Raw genomic sequence first — 15,141 nt, 5'->3', positions numbered from 1 at the left:
AGTATTCTCTATGCCAGACTTGACGTGTAGTTCGTCCCGATTAGACAGATGGCACCTCATGAAATGAAATAGATGTTGATTCCCATAGGGAATCTGAAATATTTGTCCCGAATGAGTAAATTTATAATACCAATAGAAATGGTCCGTTATTGGACATTATAAACTTTCCAGCTAACTCATTCCTGGTTGCTAGCGTTTTGCCTTCGTGTGCTAGGTTGGGCTCATCAGTTGGTACCTAGCACACCTACCAAGACGCTGGCTAGTGCATACCGTGTAGGCCACTGCGTAGGGTACTTGGAGCCACCGGCAGTGCCAATGCACAATGATAGACTTGGAATCATTACCAAAAATTGATGCCTGCTTGGCCATCAGATGAAATAGATGTTGATTCCCATAGGGGATATGAAATATTTGTCCCGAATGAGTAAATTTATAATACCAATATTGGACATGTCCAATAACGGACCATTTATATTGGTATTATAAATTTACTCATTCGGGACAAATATTTCATATTCCCTATGGGAATCAACATCTATTTCATCTGATGGCCAAGCAGGCATCAATTTTTGGTAATGATTCAAAGTCTATCATTGTGCATTGGCACTGCCGGTGGCTCCAAGTACCCTACGCAGTGGCCTACACGGTATGCACTAGCCAGCGTCTTGGTAGGTGTGCTAGGTACCAACTGATGAGCCAAACCTAGCACACGAAGGCAAAACGCTGGCAACCAGGAATGAGTTAGCTGGAAAATTTATAATGTCCAATAACGGACCATTTATATTGGTATTATGGCACCTCATGTAACAGAGAATTGCCAAAGCATTTCTTTCTAGCTTACCTTTGATTCGAGTTATCTCTGGTCGTCTGACAACAATAAGTTTGGAGAAAACATGGAGATGTTGACCTGCGAGATGGCTTTCGTCTCGTACAAATGATACTATAAAATATGTAAACTTTATTTTAAATGGCTCTCTATGTTTAGAGTCGTGAATATGACTATTTCAATTTCGAGGTATTTATCCTACTTATCCTTTCCTGGCTTGCCATAGTTATGCTAGTTTTTTTACTGAGAGATCCCTTGCTTAATGTATTATACTTTATAATTTATCTACAGACTTATTTCACTGTCCTTCCTTTCTTTTCATGTCTGCTTATGTGTACTCGTTCCTGCAATAGAGCGAAAGGTAGCACCGGTACGATTATTTTGTGTGTGTGTAATGAGTTTGCTTGTTGTTTTGATTGGAGACCTTTTAATTCTCTGTATCTTCGATGTTTTGGTTCAAGCTTATGTTCTGCGTTGTGGTTTAACGTTGATACCATACGATTCATGTTCGCCTAGATGTGCGATATGAATACGTTTTGTGCGGCGTGCAAGTTATTTACGTTATGTATTTTGACTGGGTGGACCAGGCCTCTTTGCGGCAACTAAGATTTCTGATCTGTGCACTCAGGTCAAGCTTATGAGTCGTTGACTGAATCATGTCATGCTGTTACAATTTTTGTCGTAACGTGTCTTGCTATTATATTTTTATACCCTCTGCTTCACATGTTTGGTCTCAGAGTGTGTGTGGGTGTGGAATGGTTATCGGACCTGTGTTACTTTTCAGTGTGTTATGGATATTTTTGGCATTATTCTTATTTTATCTTCTGATTGATGAACGACGAAAATACAAGAATGCTAGAAATGAAGAGGGCAGAAAAGAATACAGGCGATTAAAGAATCAAGTGGATAGAAAGTGCAAGGTAGCTAAGGAAGAATGGCTGAAGGAGAAGTGCAAGGATGTCGAAGGCTGTATGGTCCTGGGAAAGGTAGATGCTGCATACAGGAAAATCAAGGAAACCTTTGGAGAAAGGAAATCTAGGTGTATGAATATTAAGAGCTCAGATGGAAAACCACTTCTAGGGAAAGAAGGCAGAGCAGAAAGATGGCAGGAGCATATCCAACAGTTGTATCAAGGTAAAGATGTAGATAATTTGGTTCTGGAACATGAAGAGGCTGTTGATGCTGATGAAATGGGAGACCCAATTTTGAGGTCAGAGTTTGACAGAGCTGTGAGTGACCTAAATAGGAACAAGGCACCTGGAATTGATGACATTCCCTCTGAATTACTGACTGCCTTAGGAGAAACCAGCATGGCAAGGTTATTTCATTTAGTGTGCAAGATGTATGAGACAGGAGAAGTCCCATCCGATTTTCAGAAGAATGTTGTTATACCTATTCCCAAGAAAGCCGGTGCTGACAGGTGTGAAAACTACCGCACCATTAGTTTAGTATCTCATGCCTGCAAAATTTTAACACGTATTATTTACAGAAGAATGGAAAAACAAGTTGAAGCTGAGTTGGAAGAAGATCAATTTGGCTTCAGAAGAAATGTAGGAACACGTGAAGCTATCCTGACTTTACGTCTGATCTTAGAGGATCGAATCAAGAAGGACAAGCCCACGTACATGGCATTCGTAGATCTAGAAAAGGCATTCGATAATGTTGATTGGACCAAGCTATTTATGATTCTGAAGATGATGGGGATCAGATACCGAGAACTAAGAATTATCTACAATCTGTATAAAAATCAGTCTGCAGTGATAAGAATCGAGGGCTTTGAAAAAGAAGCAGCAATCCAGAAAGGGGTGAGGCAAGGCTGCAGTTTGTCCCCTCTCCTTTTCAATGTTTACATAGAACAGGCAGTAAGGGAAATCAAAGAGAAATTTGGAAAGGGAATCACAGTCCAAGGAGAAGAAATCAAAACCTTGAGATTTGCCGATGATATTGTTATTTTATCTGAGACTGCAGAAGATCTCGAGAAGTTGCTGAATGGTGTGGATGAAGTCTTGGGTAAGGAGTACAAGATGAAAATAAATAAGTCCAAAACAAAAGTAATGGAGTGCAGTCGAACGAAGTCAGGTGATGCGGGAAATATTAGATTAGGAAATGAAGTCTTAAAGGAAGTAGATGAATATTGTTACTTGGGTAGTAAAATAACTAACGATGGCAGAAGTAAGGAGGACATAAAATGCAGACTAGCACAAGCAAGGAAGAGCTTTCTTAAGAAAAGAAATTTGCTCACTTCAAACATTGATATCGGAATTAGAAAGATGTTTTTGAAGACGTTCGTGTGGAGCGTGGCATTGTATGGAAGTGAAACATGGACAATAACTGGCTCAGAAAGAAAGAGAATAGAAGCTTTTGAAATGTGGTGTTACAGAAGAATGCTGAAGGTGAGATGGATAGATCGAATCACGAATGAAGAGATACTGAATCGAATTGGTGAGAGGAGATCGATTTGGCTAAATTTGACGAGAAGAAGAGTTAGAATGATAGGACACATCTTAAGACACCCAGGACTTGTTCAGTTGGTTTTTGAAGGAAGTGTAGGGGGTAAGAACGGTAGGGGTAGGCCAAGGTATGAATATGACAAGCAGATTAGAGCAGACGTAGGATGCAATAGTTACGTAGAAATGAAAAGGTTAGCACAGGATAGGGTGGCATGGAGAGCTGCATCAAACCAGTCTATGGACTGATGACTCAAACAACAACATTGTTTCCGGCTTCCTAGGCCGATTAATATGTTTATTTTGGGATTTTGCTCTAATTTTACTTGCTTTCTTACTCATGTTTATTTGTTTCTGTAACTATGGCAACTCTTTTCTTACCCTCTTGTATTCCATATTTGTGTAATTTTCTGCCAGTCTTGATTCACTGGTGTCTTTGATTTATGGAATGTAATCTCTATGAGGATTGTCGGAAGCCATATTTATGAAAGCTGTACGTTATCTGGGAGCTGTCAAATTTTATTGTGTGAAGGCTGTTATTTTCACCTCGAGATAGTGAATGGCTCCCTTTTAAGAAAGAAATACATTGGATCAGATTCAAAGAAAACCGACTGATGAGTGAAGTAGTTTTTACTGCGGTTGGAGCATCGTTATACATTATTTATGTGAGTATTTGACTCCCCCTCCCACGCTGGTATCTTCATCTTGTCGCGATGTGGGAGCGTGCATGCCTAAGTGATCCTGGGAGCTATACGGGCGGGAGCATAAGCTCCTGGTAGGGCCACCCAAGCCGGAAAGGTCAAAGGTGATAGGCTAGACTAAGAGGGATACCCTGGTCCTCCAGGTTGGGGGTTGATCATGGAGCTAACAACCTTATATCGGAAAAATCAACTCGTTACGAAACTCATAGACAAGAATAGCCGGACTGATGATAGTGGTAAACGACCCACGCGAGGAAATGGAAGATGCAAACGGAAATATGATATGTATATAGCAACCTGGAATGTGCGAACCCTGAATAAACCAGGAGCCCTAAATAGTCTGAAACAAGAAATGGAGAAATATAATATTGGAATAGCAGCAATTCAAGAAGTCAGATGGAAAGGAAATGGTGTTTTTAGAAGTGGTGGATATACAGTGCTGCATAGTGGTGGAGCCAGGGGTACAATAGGTGGCACAGGCTTCCTAGTGGATGACAGATATAAGTCAGCAGTTTTGAATTTTAAACCTGTAAATGAAAGAATATGCACGTTAAGGATGAAGGCCCATTTTTTCAATATGACCTGTGTGTGTGTATGCACCTACAGAAGAGACTGAGGATGAAGGGAAAGATATGTTCTATGGACAATTGGAACAAGAAATAGAATGCATCCCAAGACAAGATGCAAAAATCATACTTGGAGATTTCAACGCTAAAGTAGGTAAAGAAGAAGCCTATAGGGAGACAGTTGGGAAGGAAAGTATGCATGATGAGTCGAATTATAATGGACAGACGCTAATTGATTTTGCCATAGGAAACTCGATGGTGGTGAAGAGAACATGGTTTCAGAGAAAGAATATATGGAAAGCCACCTGGTGTTCACCAGATGGTGTCACCTTTAATCAAATAGACCCTGTAGTAATCGATAGGAGACATGCATCTGATATACTACAAGTTAACAGTTGTATGGGAGCTGATTGTGATTCGGATCATTACTTGGTACGTGTAAAATACAGGCAACGTATTGCAACTTACATATCTGCTAAGAAAGGGAAAGTTCCAAGGAGATATATGGTCTCATAATTTAAAGATAACGAAACTGCGCAGCTATATGAATCCAGGATAGAGAAGAAATTGGAGGCTAAACAACAAAGCTGGGCAGTGGAAAACATCGAAGGAAAGTGGACTTTATTGAGGGATGCATTGCAGGAAACTTCAGATGAAGTACTAGGAGTGGAAGCAAGGACTGAAAGGCAAGGATGGTTTGATGATGATTGAAGAAGAGCAATTGAGGAGAGAAATGAAGCAAGGAAGAAAATGTTTAGCAGGGAAACAAGAACATATGTAGAAGAATTTAGGAAGAAGAGGAAAGAGGCAGACAGAGTTTGCAGGAGAAAAAATAGAGAGGCAGAGAGGAAATGGATTACAGATTTGGAGGAACAATGTGATATGCAAGAAGTACGGAAGTTCTTTGGGAAAATAAAGGACTTACAGAACGGTTTTCAACCACATGCTGTATTCTGTAGAGATAAAGAAGTAAACTTGATTGAGGGAAGAGACCGGATTCTTGACCGATGGGCGGAAGACTTTAGTGAACTGTTGAATATGGCTGCAGAGACAGTAAGATTGAAAACAGAGGAAGAAGAGGCTGGGCAGCCTTGGCAAGATCCTAGCCTAGATTTAAAACCAGTATCTGTACTATCTGTAGAAGAAGTGAGAACGGCAATTAAGTACTTGAAGAATAATAAGGCTCCAGGAAGTGAAACATCTCGGCTGAGATGATTAAATACGGGGGTGAACAGTTGACGCAACTTGTTCACCGACTAATTGTGGAAGTTTGGGAAACGGAACAAATGCCAGAGCACTGGAGATTAGCAATTATTTGTCCAATTCATAAGAAGAAAGATAAAGCAAATTGTGAAAATTATAGAGGTATATCTTTGCTTAGTGTGGTCTATAAGGTCTTAGCCAAGGTTTTGTCTATGAGACTCACTCCACTGGTTGAGCAGATTCTAGGAGACTACCACAGTGGCTTTCGACAGGGTAGATCAACAACAGATCACATCTTCACTGTCAGGCAAATAATGAAGAAATGCTATGAGTATAATGTGGATGTGCATCAGCTGTTTGTGGATTTTCGGCAGGCTTATGATAGAGTGAAAAGGAGGAAACTTTATCAAACAATGATGGACATGGAGTTCCCAACTAAATTGATAAGACTGGTATAAATGACCCTAACAGGTACTAAATGCATGGTTAAAATAGAAGGAAATCTTACTAAAGAGTTTCCAGTAAACCAAGGTTTGCGGCAAGGGGATGTGTTATCTACCCTGCTCTTCAATGTGATTTTGGAGCGTGTGATAAGAAAGGTGGAGGTCAGTAATCCAGGCGGTACGCTGTTCAACCGTGTAACACAGAATCTGGCGTATGCTGATGATGTTGATATGCTTTGTAGAAGATTGAAAGACCTAGAGGAAGGACTGGATAGATTAGAAAAGGAAGGAGGAGAAATGGGTCTAAGAGTGAATAATCCCGAAACTCATTACCTGTTTGCATCTATTAGGACCATAGTTATGGAAGACAAGTGCATACAATTGAATGGGATTAACTACGAGGGATGTGAAAAGTTTAAGTACGGTATTTAGGAGTGCTGGTGACAAAAGATAATGACATGAAAGAGGAAATAAAAGCGAGGATTCCTGCAGGCAATAGGGCTTACTTAGCTTTACTGAAAGTGTTTAGATCACGCAGTCTTGGTAGATTAAAGTTGACAGTCTATCGAACAGTATTACGACCAGTGGTAACTTATGGTTCTGAAACATGGGCAATGACCAAAGCAGATGAAGAACTGGTGAACAGATGGGAGAGAAAAATACTGAGAAATATTTTTGGCCCAGTGAAGGAAGGAGAATTTTGGAGAATAAGGAAAATCAAGGAATTGGAAGAACTCTATGGACATCCAAGTATCGTAACCGAAATAAAAAGCAACAGATTAAGGTGGTTGGGACACGTGGAGAGAATGTCGGATAATAGGGCTGTCAAGAATATCTACAAAGGAAATACAGGTGGTAGAAGATGGAAAGGAAGACCCCGGAAAAGATGGCTTGATGAGGTGGAGGAGGGTTTAAGAAAGATGGGAATAAGAAGATGGAGGAGGCGTGCAGAAGATCGTGAAGATTGGGCTAGAATCGTCAGAGAGGCCAAGGCCCTGCAAGGGCTGTAGCGCCGAGGAGTAAGTAAGTAAGTATTAAGTATTTGACTCCCCGTATACCCACAAATTTGTTTTAGGCTAATATTCAGACCGTTTCTATTTGCTTGTATGTTAATAAACTTAATTCATTTAAATTGACCTCTACTCTACGTTATTGTCTCTCTGTTTTGGGGACATGCCTTTTACACTTTGTTCATTAGTCTAAGAGGCCCGGATTCAGCTCCTGATTGTTCTTAGCCAGTTTCGACCGGTCCAAACAAAGGTAGGTAGTATAAACTGCACCACTGTCCGCCACCGACTTTTTCAGATTAACGATACGAAAGAGCGATGGACGAATGGACACCGATCTCCCGCAAAGCGACCTCTTGTAGTTTGTGCGGAGGTGTGGTTCGTGAACCAATAAATGTCTATTCATGCCTTAAAACAACAACCATTTCTGTACGGTTACTAACACCAGAATGTAGGTTATATCATCATGGTCTCACATGACGTCCTTAAAAACTTCCAGTGCACTTTATTAAGGAAGATAACGATGCTAGCGAAGTGTCTAACCACTCAACTCCCAACATGATTGTCCTGACTTCAAATACCGGTCCCTTCACTGGGATTGTCAGCAGGAATAGTTCATGGTGACTGTAAGAGCATCCGACCTTAACCCTCCCCCAAACTAACCTCATGGCACTAAAGCCCTGAAGAGCCTTGGCCTACCAAGCGACCGCTGCTCAGCCTGAAGGCCTGCAGATTACGAGTTGTCGTGTGGTCGGCATGATGAAACCTCTCGGCTGATATTCTTGGCTTTCTAGACCGGAGCCGCTATCTCACCGTCAGAAAGCTCCTCAATTCTAATTACATAGGCTGAGTGGAAGTCGAACCAGCACTCAGATTCAGGTAAAAATTCCTGACATGGCCGGGAATCAAATCTGCAGCCTCCGGCTAAGAGACAAGCACGCTACCACTACACCACGAAGCCCTCCCCCGCTATGACCAATACAACGATCCACATCCCACATTAACATGGGAAGTAGTGTTGCCATATTGCATAATTGGGTTGGGAAAGGTCAAACTCGTTCTAGAGCTGGGAACTGAACCAAGGACAAATTGACGTGAATCTACAGATAATGCGGACAGCCTACACTGAGAGATAATGGCATAAAAAGCCGTGCACCTAAATATGTTAACATCAAAATGACGAGAACTGGAAGCAGCGATACTGTGCATATACCATGACAGGTAGAGGCTAACAATATTTTCGGCATTTTTAATGTCGTTCCCTACTGTGATGGTAGATATATAACACCCCGCACTGTAGTTATTATTATTATTATTATTATTATTATTATTATTATTATTATTATTATTATTATTATTATTTTATTGGTGTATTAATGTAAGCATATTTGAAACTGGAAGGTCTCCATGTTAGGTATTAGTGATTTCTTTTGTACAGGCAGTTGGGAGACACATAGCTCTTTCCAGGTTAGGAAAATCATCCAGGGAAAGTTTGGTGAGTCATACTGAGAGTCCAAGTCTTTAAGGCTTGGTGGAAGACACGCCTGGATACTGACCTTCAGAGATATAAAGTGCTGAAATCAGCAGAGAAAAGAGCATTGGCTGCTGCAAAATATCGTTGTTACCAGGATCTGTACGACCAACTTGACACACCAGCAGAAGAAAATAAAGTTTATCGCCATGGGAATTCCCGTAACCGTTCAACCCAGGACATTGGATATGTCATGCATATCAAGAGAGCTGACAAATTACTACGAGCCCAACAAGCGATCCTTCAACGATGGTCAGACTATTTTGCAGATATCAGCAACAATGAATTAGATCATCCACCGATTGCAAGCTCTGATCCCCTCTATGGATCCGTGACTTTGATTATGGCAGAGGAAGTAATGATTGCCATAATGAAGATGAAGAATGGAAAAGCAACTGGCTCAGATGGCATACCAGCAGAAATCCAGAAAATTATTGGCAAGCCCGCTGCAGAATTCTTAGCCACACTCTTTAACCAGACCATCATCGAGAACAAACTTCCCAGTGCATGGACATCTAGCACGACAGTCCCAATTTGGAAGAACAAAGGAGACGTGAAAGACTGCTCAATATACCGCCCTATTCGACTCCTCTGCCATACACTGAAGCTATTTGAACGAGTGCTGAGCAACAGGCTCAGAAACATTGTCAAAATAACATCCATTTGTTAAGGGCTGCATCACCATTGATGCCAGCAATGCCACACATCGATTGATGGAAAAACGTAGGGAGAGGCAGAAGAGTGTACACATGGCATTTCTGGTGGTGGTGGTGATTATTGTTTTAAGAGGAAGTACAACTAGGCAACCATCCTCTATATAACACTAATCAGAGGAAAAAATGGAAGGGATCCGACACTTCGAAAAATGAAGATATCGGCCAAAAGAAGACAAGGGCCACGAAGGGCGTGAAAATGAAAGACTCCCTAGCCCTCGCAAACCTAACAGCGTCGGGGTCGGAAAAGAACAAGAGTTGACCAAGAGAGGCCGGATAGGATGGATGAAAGTGAGGAGCCTGGCACAAGTAAGTGGAACCAATGTCAGGACTCAGCTGAGGGCCCCGTGGCCACCAACCCACGCTCCAGAGTTCAGAGCCCCTGAGGCCCCTTTTAGTCGCCTCTTACGACAGGCAGAGGATACCGTGGGTGTTATTCTACCGCCCCCACCCACAGGGGGATGGCATTTCTGAACCTAGAAAAAGCATTTGACCGAGTCCCACATGACCTCATCTGGCGAGCTTTTCGTAGTCATGAAGTCCCGGAAGCCTATGTAAGCTGGGTACAACTTATATATCACAATACAAATAGTGTGGTCCGGAGTCTAGCTGGAATCTCACCGCCCTTTGATATCGCCGTAGGTGTACATCAGGGCTCGGCTCTATCACCATTATTATTCATCCTCTGCTTGGATACAGCAACGGCTGACATACAGACATCGCATCCCTTCTTTATGCGGATGATGTGGTTCTTGCCCAACAAACACGCCTTGGACTCCAACACCAGACACAAGCAAGCACCGACAAATTAGTTGAGAATGGTCGGTGCCTCGACACCCAGAAAACCGAATACCTAGAATGTGGCCCCCAAACCAGTGGGACCATAATGATCAATATCAAGACTTGCAGAAAACCATGCATTTTAAATACCTAGGGTCAGTTGTCACTTCGAACTGTGATGCTACTTTTGATACCCGAGCGCGGGTAAATGCAGCTTGGCTCAAGTGGAGACAAGTCACCGGAGTGCTCTGCGATAAAATGATGCCTCACCGTCTACAGGCAAAAATTTACAAGACCGTAGTACACCTACCAGCTATTTACGAGACAGAATATTGTCCAATGACAACAAAGCATGAGCAGAATCTTCATACAATAGAAATGAAGATGGCTCGATGGACTCTTGGACTGACTCGATGTGACCACATAAGAAATGAAGATGTTCGACAAAGGCTTGGCGTCGCTCCAATTGTCAAGAAAGTGAGGGAAGTGCGTCTCCACTGGTACGGACACGTTATGAGAAGGCAGGACGGCTCAGTTGCTAAAACAGCTCTCCAAGTCGATCCGGGAGGAATACGACCACGTCGATGGTCTTTAAAGCGGTGGACCAACAATATCAAGGCCGACATGCACGTTGGTTTAAAACCTGAAGATGTCAGCAATAGGACGAAATGGAGGAGATGTAGCAAAACAGCGGGCCCATACTTTGGGATAAACGCTAGGAAAGGGAGAGACGGAGAGTCCAAGTCATGAGACATGGATATCCTGAATTTAAAGGTTCAGGCGTAGTCGGGATATAGCCACATGTTACCATGGCGTGGGAAATCTCTCGATCATGATTGGACTGATACGTGAACGAGATTGGACGTATCGAAATGGACTGCGGATGAGGAAATCTACATATACCTCGCAAAGACGTGATCCTGGGCACTTCTTTAACATTACCTACGATGACTGTTACTGTGAACATTAACTAGTGTACTATTGACTATTTGAGATCGATTATTGATTAATGTAGCAGTGTTGTAGTTTACTTGCTTGAGCTCTCCGTCTCTCCCTTTCCTAGCGTTTATCCCAAAGTATGGGGTCCGCTGTTTTGCTGGTATCCGTAGAAACTCTTACTAAAATACTGTTGTAATTAGAATAGGCTTAATGGCAGTTTGGAATTGTGTAGTTCTTGTGTAGGCTATTATTTTCGATATTCAGTAATTAACAGCAGTTTTATCCTGTCAGGGGTTGTAGGATAAAAAAAATAGAGCACGACTAAGTAGTATTGTAGTGTAGTCGTATATTAATTACCTTATTGTTGTGTACTATCCCAGACAATATATCCCTCCGTTCATTTATTTTTTGCAAATAAGATATTTTACTTTTTCATTTCATTTTATCCCCCGTAAAGAATGGCTAAGGAGCGCGAGTGTACTTACTGTGGATGTGGCAAGGCATTGAGGGGTATGAGGGAGGAGTTGGAAAGTTTGAGGGAGATAATTAGGATTCTCACAGAAGACAGGAAGGAAGATAGGACTCCCTCAAACAATGTACAGGTTACAGTAGGTGTACAAGAGGGAGGGGAAGGAAAGGGAGGAGTTATAGAAGACAGGTGGTCTAATGTTCTAAGGGGAAGTAGATTGCAGGCTAAGGGCTCTATTCAGGATCAGAATTCAGGACAGGTGTCTGTGCGAAATCGGTACGAGTCACTCCAGGTAGAACAACAGAGGGAAGATGAGGGACAGGGAACTGTTGCTGAGATGTGTGGAAGTAGGAGGAAGGAAAAAGATAGGAAAGGAAAATGTAGGGTAGAGGGTAGGAAAAGACAGGTGGAACAGGGTCATGGGAAGGAGAAAAGGGAGGAGGAAGTAGCTTCTGCAGCTATCAGGAAAGATAGGGCTGACCAGGAGGGGAGGGAATCAAATGAGGTGGGTAGGGTTGAGGCTCTGGTCATGGGGGATTCAATCGTTAGACACGTGGGGAAAGTGTGTGGAGGAAAGGGTACCAGGGTAGAGTGTTATCCAGGAATTAGGTTGAGGCAGATGTTGAGGAAAGTAGAAGAGAGGGAGGAGGGGAAGGAGAAGGTGGTAGTGTTTCACGTTGGTACCAACAATGTAAGGCAAGCTGATATAAGTACCAACATAGTTGGAGATGTGTGGGATCTGGTAAATGCAGCACGGGTGAAGTTTATGAAAGCGGAGATTGTTATTAGTGGAATACTGTGTAGAAGGGATACTGACTGGAGGGTGATTGGGGATTTAAATGAGACTATGGAGTGGGTATGTGGGAAACTGGGAGTGAAATTTCTAGATCCTAATGGGTGGGTAGGAGATAGTGATCTGCGCTCAGATGGCCTTCATTTAAACCGCAGTGGTACGTATAAGTTAGGAAATTTGTTTGGAAGGGTAATAGGGAGGTACATTCAGGGAAACGGGATGGCCTAGGGAGCGGTGATAAGGGAACAGGGAACTGGAAATCAAGTAGGGATGACATAAAATTGTTAGTGTTGAACTGTAGAAGTATTGTAAGGAAAGGAATAGAATTAAGTAATTTAATAGATATATATTTACCAGATATTGTAATAGGAGTTGAATCATGGCTGAGAAATGATATAATGGATGCAGAAATTTTCTCACGGCACTGGAGTGTGTATCGTAGAGATAGGATAGGAAGGGTGGGAGGGGGAGTGTTCATTCTGGTGAAAGAAGAATTTGTAAGCTACGAAAAAGTTAAAGATGAAACACGTGAAATTCTAGGTGTAAGGCTCATTTCTAAAGATAATAGGCAACTTGATATATTTGGAGTGTAAAGATCGGGAAAGGGTAGCACTGACGCGGATTGGGAATTATTTGATAGGATAGTCAGCTATGTGGGAAACGACATGGAAAGAAATGTGATTGTAGCGGGAGATCTGAATTTGCCAGATGTCAATTGGGAAGGAAATGCGAACGACAGGAAGCATGACCAACAAATGGCAAATAAGTTAATATGGGAAGGACAGCTGATTCAGAAACTGATGGAACCAACCAGAGGGAAAAATATCCTGGATGTCGTGCTGATAAAACCAGATGAGCTCTATAGGAAAACTGAAGTAATAGATGGTATTAGTGATCATGAAGCTGTTTCTGTGGTAGTTAAAATAAATGTGATAGAAAGGAAGGTCTTAAAAGTAGGACTGTTAGGCAGTACCATATGGCTGATAAAGCAGGCATGAGGCAGTTTCTAAAAAGTAGCTATGATCGGTGGAAAACGGTAAATAAAAATGTAAACAGACTCTGGGATGGGTTTAAAGAAATTGTTGAGGAATGCGAAAACAGGTTTGTACCATTAAGGGTGGTAAGGAATGGTAAAGACCCACCTTATTATAATAGAGAAATAAAGAGACTAAGAAGGAGGTGCAGACTGGAAAGAAATAGAGTTAGAAATGGCTGTGGAAGTAAGGAGAAATTGAAGGAACTTACTAGAAAATTGAATCTAGCAAAGAAGGCAGCTAAGGATAACATGATGGCAAGCATAATTGGCAGTCATACGAATTTTAGTGAAAAATGGACGGGTATATATATGTATTTTAAGGCAGAAACTGGTTCCAAGAAGGACATTCCAGGAATAATTAATGAACAAGGGGAGTGTGTATGTGATGATCTTCAAAAGGCAGAAGTATTCAGTCAGCAGTATGTAAAGGTTGTTGGTTACAAGGATGATGTCGAGATAGAGGAGGAGATTAAGGCCAAAGAAGTAATAAAATTTACGTATGATAACAATGACATTTACAATAAGATACAAAAGTTGAAAACTAGAAAAGCGGCTGGAATTGATCAGATTTCTGGGGATATGCTAAAGACAATGGGTTGGGATATAGTACCATATCTGAAGTACTTATTTGATTATTGTTTGGTCGGAGGAGCTATACCAGATGAATGGAGAGTTGCTATAGTAGCCCCTGTGTATAAAGGAAAGGGTGATAGACATAAAGCTGAAAATTACAGGCCAGTAAGTTTGACATGCATTGTATGTAAGCTTTGGGAAGGCATTCTTTCTGATTATATTAGACATGTTTGTGAAATTAATAACTGGTTCGATAGAAGGCAATTCGGTTTTAGGAAGGGTTATTCCACTGAAGCTCAACTTGTTGGATTCCAGCAAGATATAGCAGATATCTTGGATTCTGGAGGTCAAATGGACTGTATCGCGATTGACCTGTCTAAAGCATTTGATAGGGTGGATCATGGGAGACTACTGGCAAAAATGAGTGCAATTGGACTAGACAAAAGAGTGACTGAATGGGTTGAGTTGCAAAGCTTTATCTGACCCTGTAATAATTAAGAGGGGAATTCCTCAAGGCAGTATTATTGGACCTTTATGTTTTCTATATATATAAAAATGATATGAGAAAAGGAGTGGAATCGGAGGTAAGGCTTTTTGCGGATGATGTTATTCTCTATAGAGTGATAAATAAGTTACAAGATTGTGAGCAACTGCAACGTGACCTCGATAATGTTGTGAGATGGACAGCAGGCAATGGTATGTTGATAAACAGGGTTAAAAGTCAGGTTGTGAGTTTCACAAATAGGAAAAGTCCTCTCACTTTTAATTACTGCGTTGATGGGGTGAATGTTCCTTTTGGGGATCATTGTAAGTATCTAGGTGTTAATATAAGGAAAGATCTTCATTGGGGTAATCACATAAATGAGATTGTAAATAAAGGGTACAGATCTCTGCACATGGTTATGAGGGTGTTTAGAGGTTGTAGTAAGGATGTAAAGGAGAGGGCATATAAGTCTCTGGTAAGACCCCAACTGGAGTATGGTTCCAGTGTATGGGACCCTCACCAGGATTACCTGATTCAAGAAAAAAAATCCAAAGAAAAGCAGCTCGATTTGTTCTGGGTGATTTCCGACAAAAGAGTAGCGTTACAAAAATGTTGCAATGTTTGGGTTGG

At 41.6% G+C, this 15,141-nt stretch overlaps 1 protein-coding gene across 2 annotated transcripts in view; it reads left to right on the top strand.

The window, feature by feature from the left end:
* The window catches only part of LOC136858301 (fatty-acid amide hydrolase 2-B), a 366,694-nt gene that overhangs the window by 239,181 nt on the left and 112,372 nt on the right, over positions 1-15,141 (top strand). The gene's annotated exons all lie outside the window — the stretch shown is intronic.

The sequence above is a fragment of the Anabrus simplex genome, chromosome 1 (genome assembly GCF_040414725.1).
Source record: "Anabrus simplex isolate iqAnaSimp1 chromosome 1, ASM4041472v1, whole genome shotgun sequence".
In the NCBI taxonomy this organism is placed as follows: Eukaryota; Metazoa; Arthropoda; class Insecta; order Orthoptera; family Tettigoniidae; genus Anabrus; species Anabrus simplex.
The sequence above is the reverse complement of the archived record's forward strand: the minus strand, read 5'-3'. Positions and strand labels throughout refer to the sequence as shown.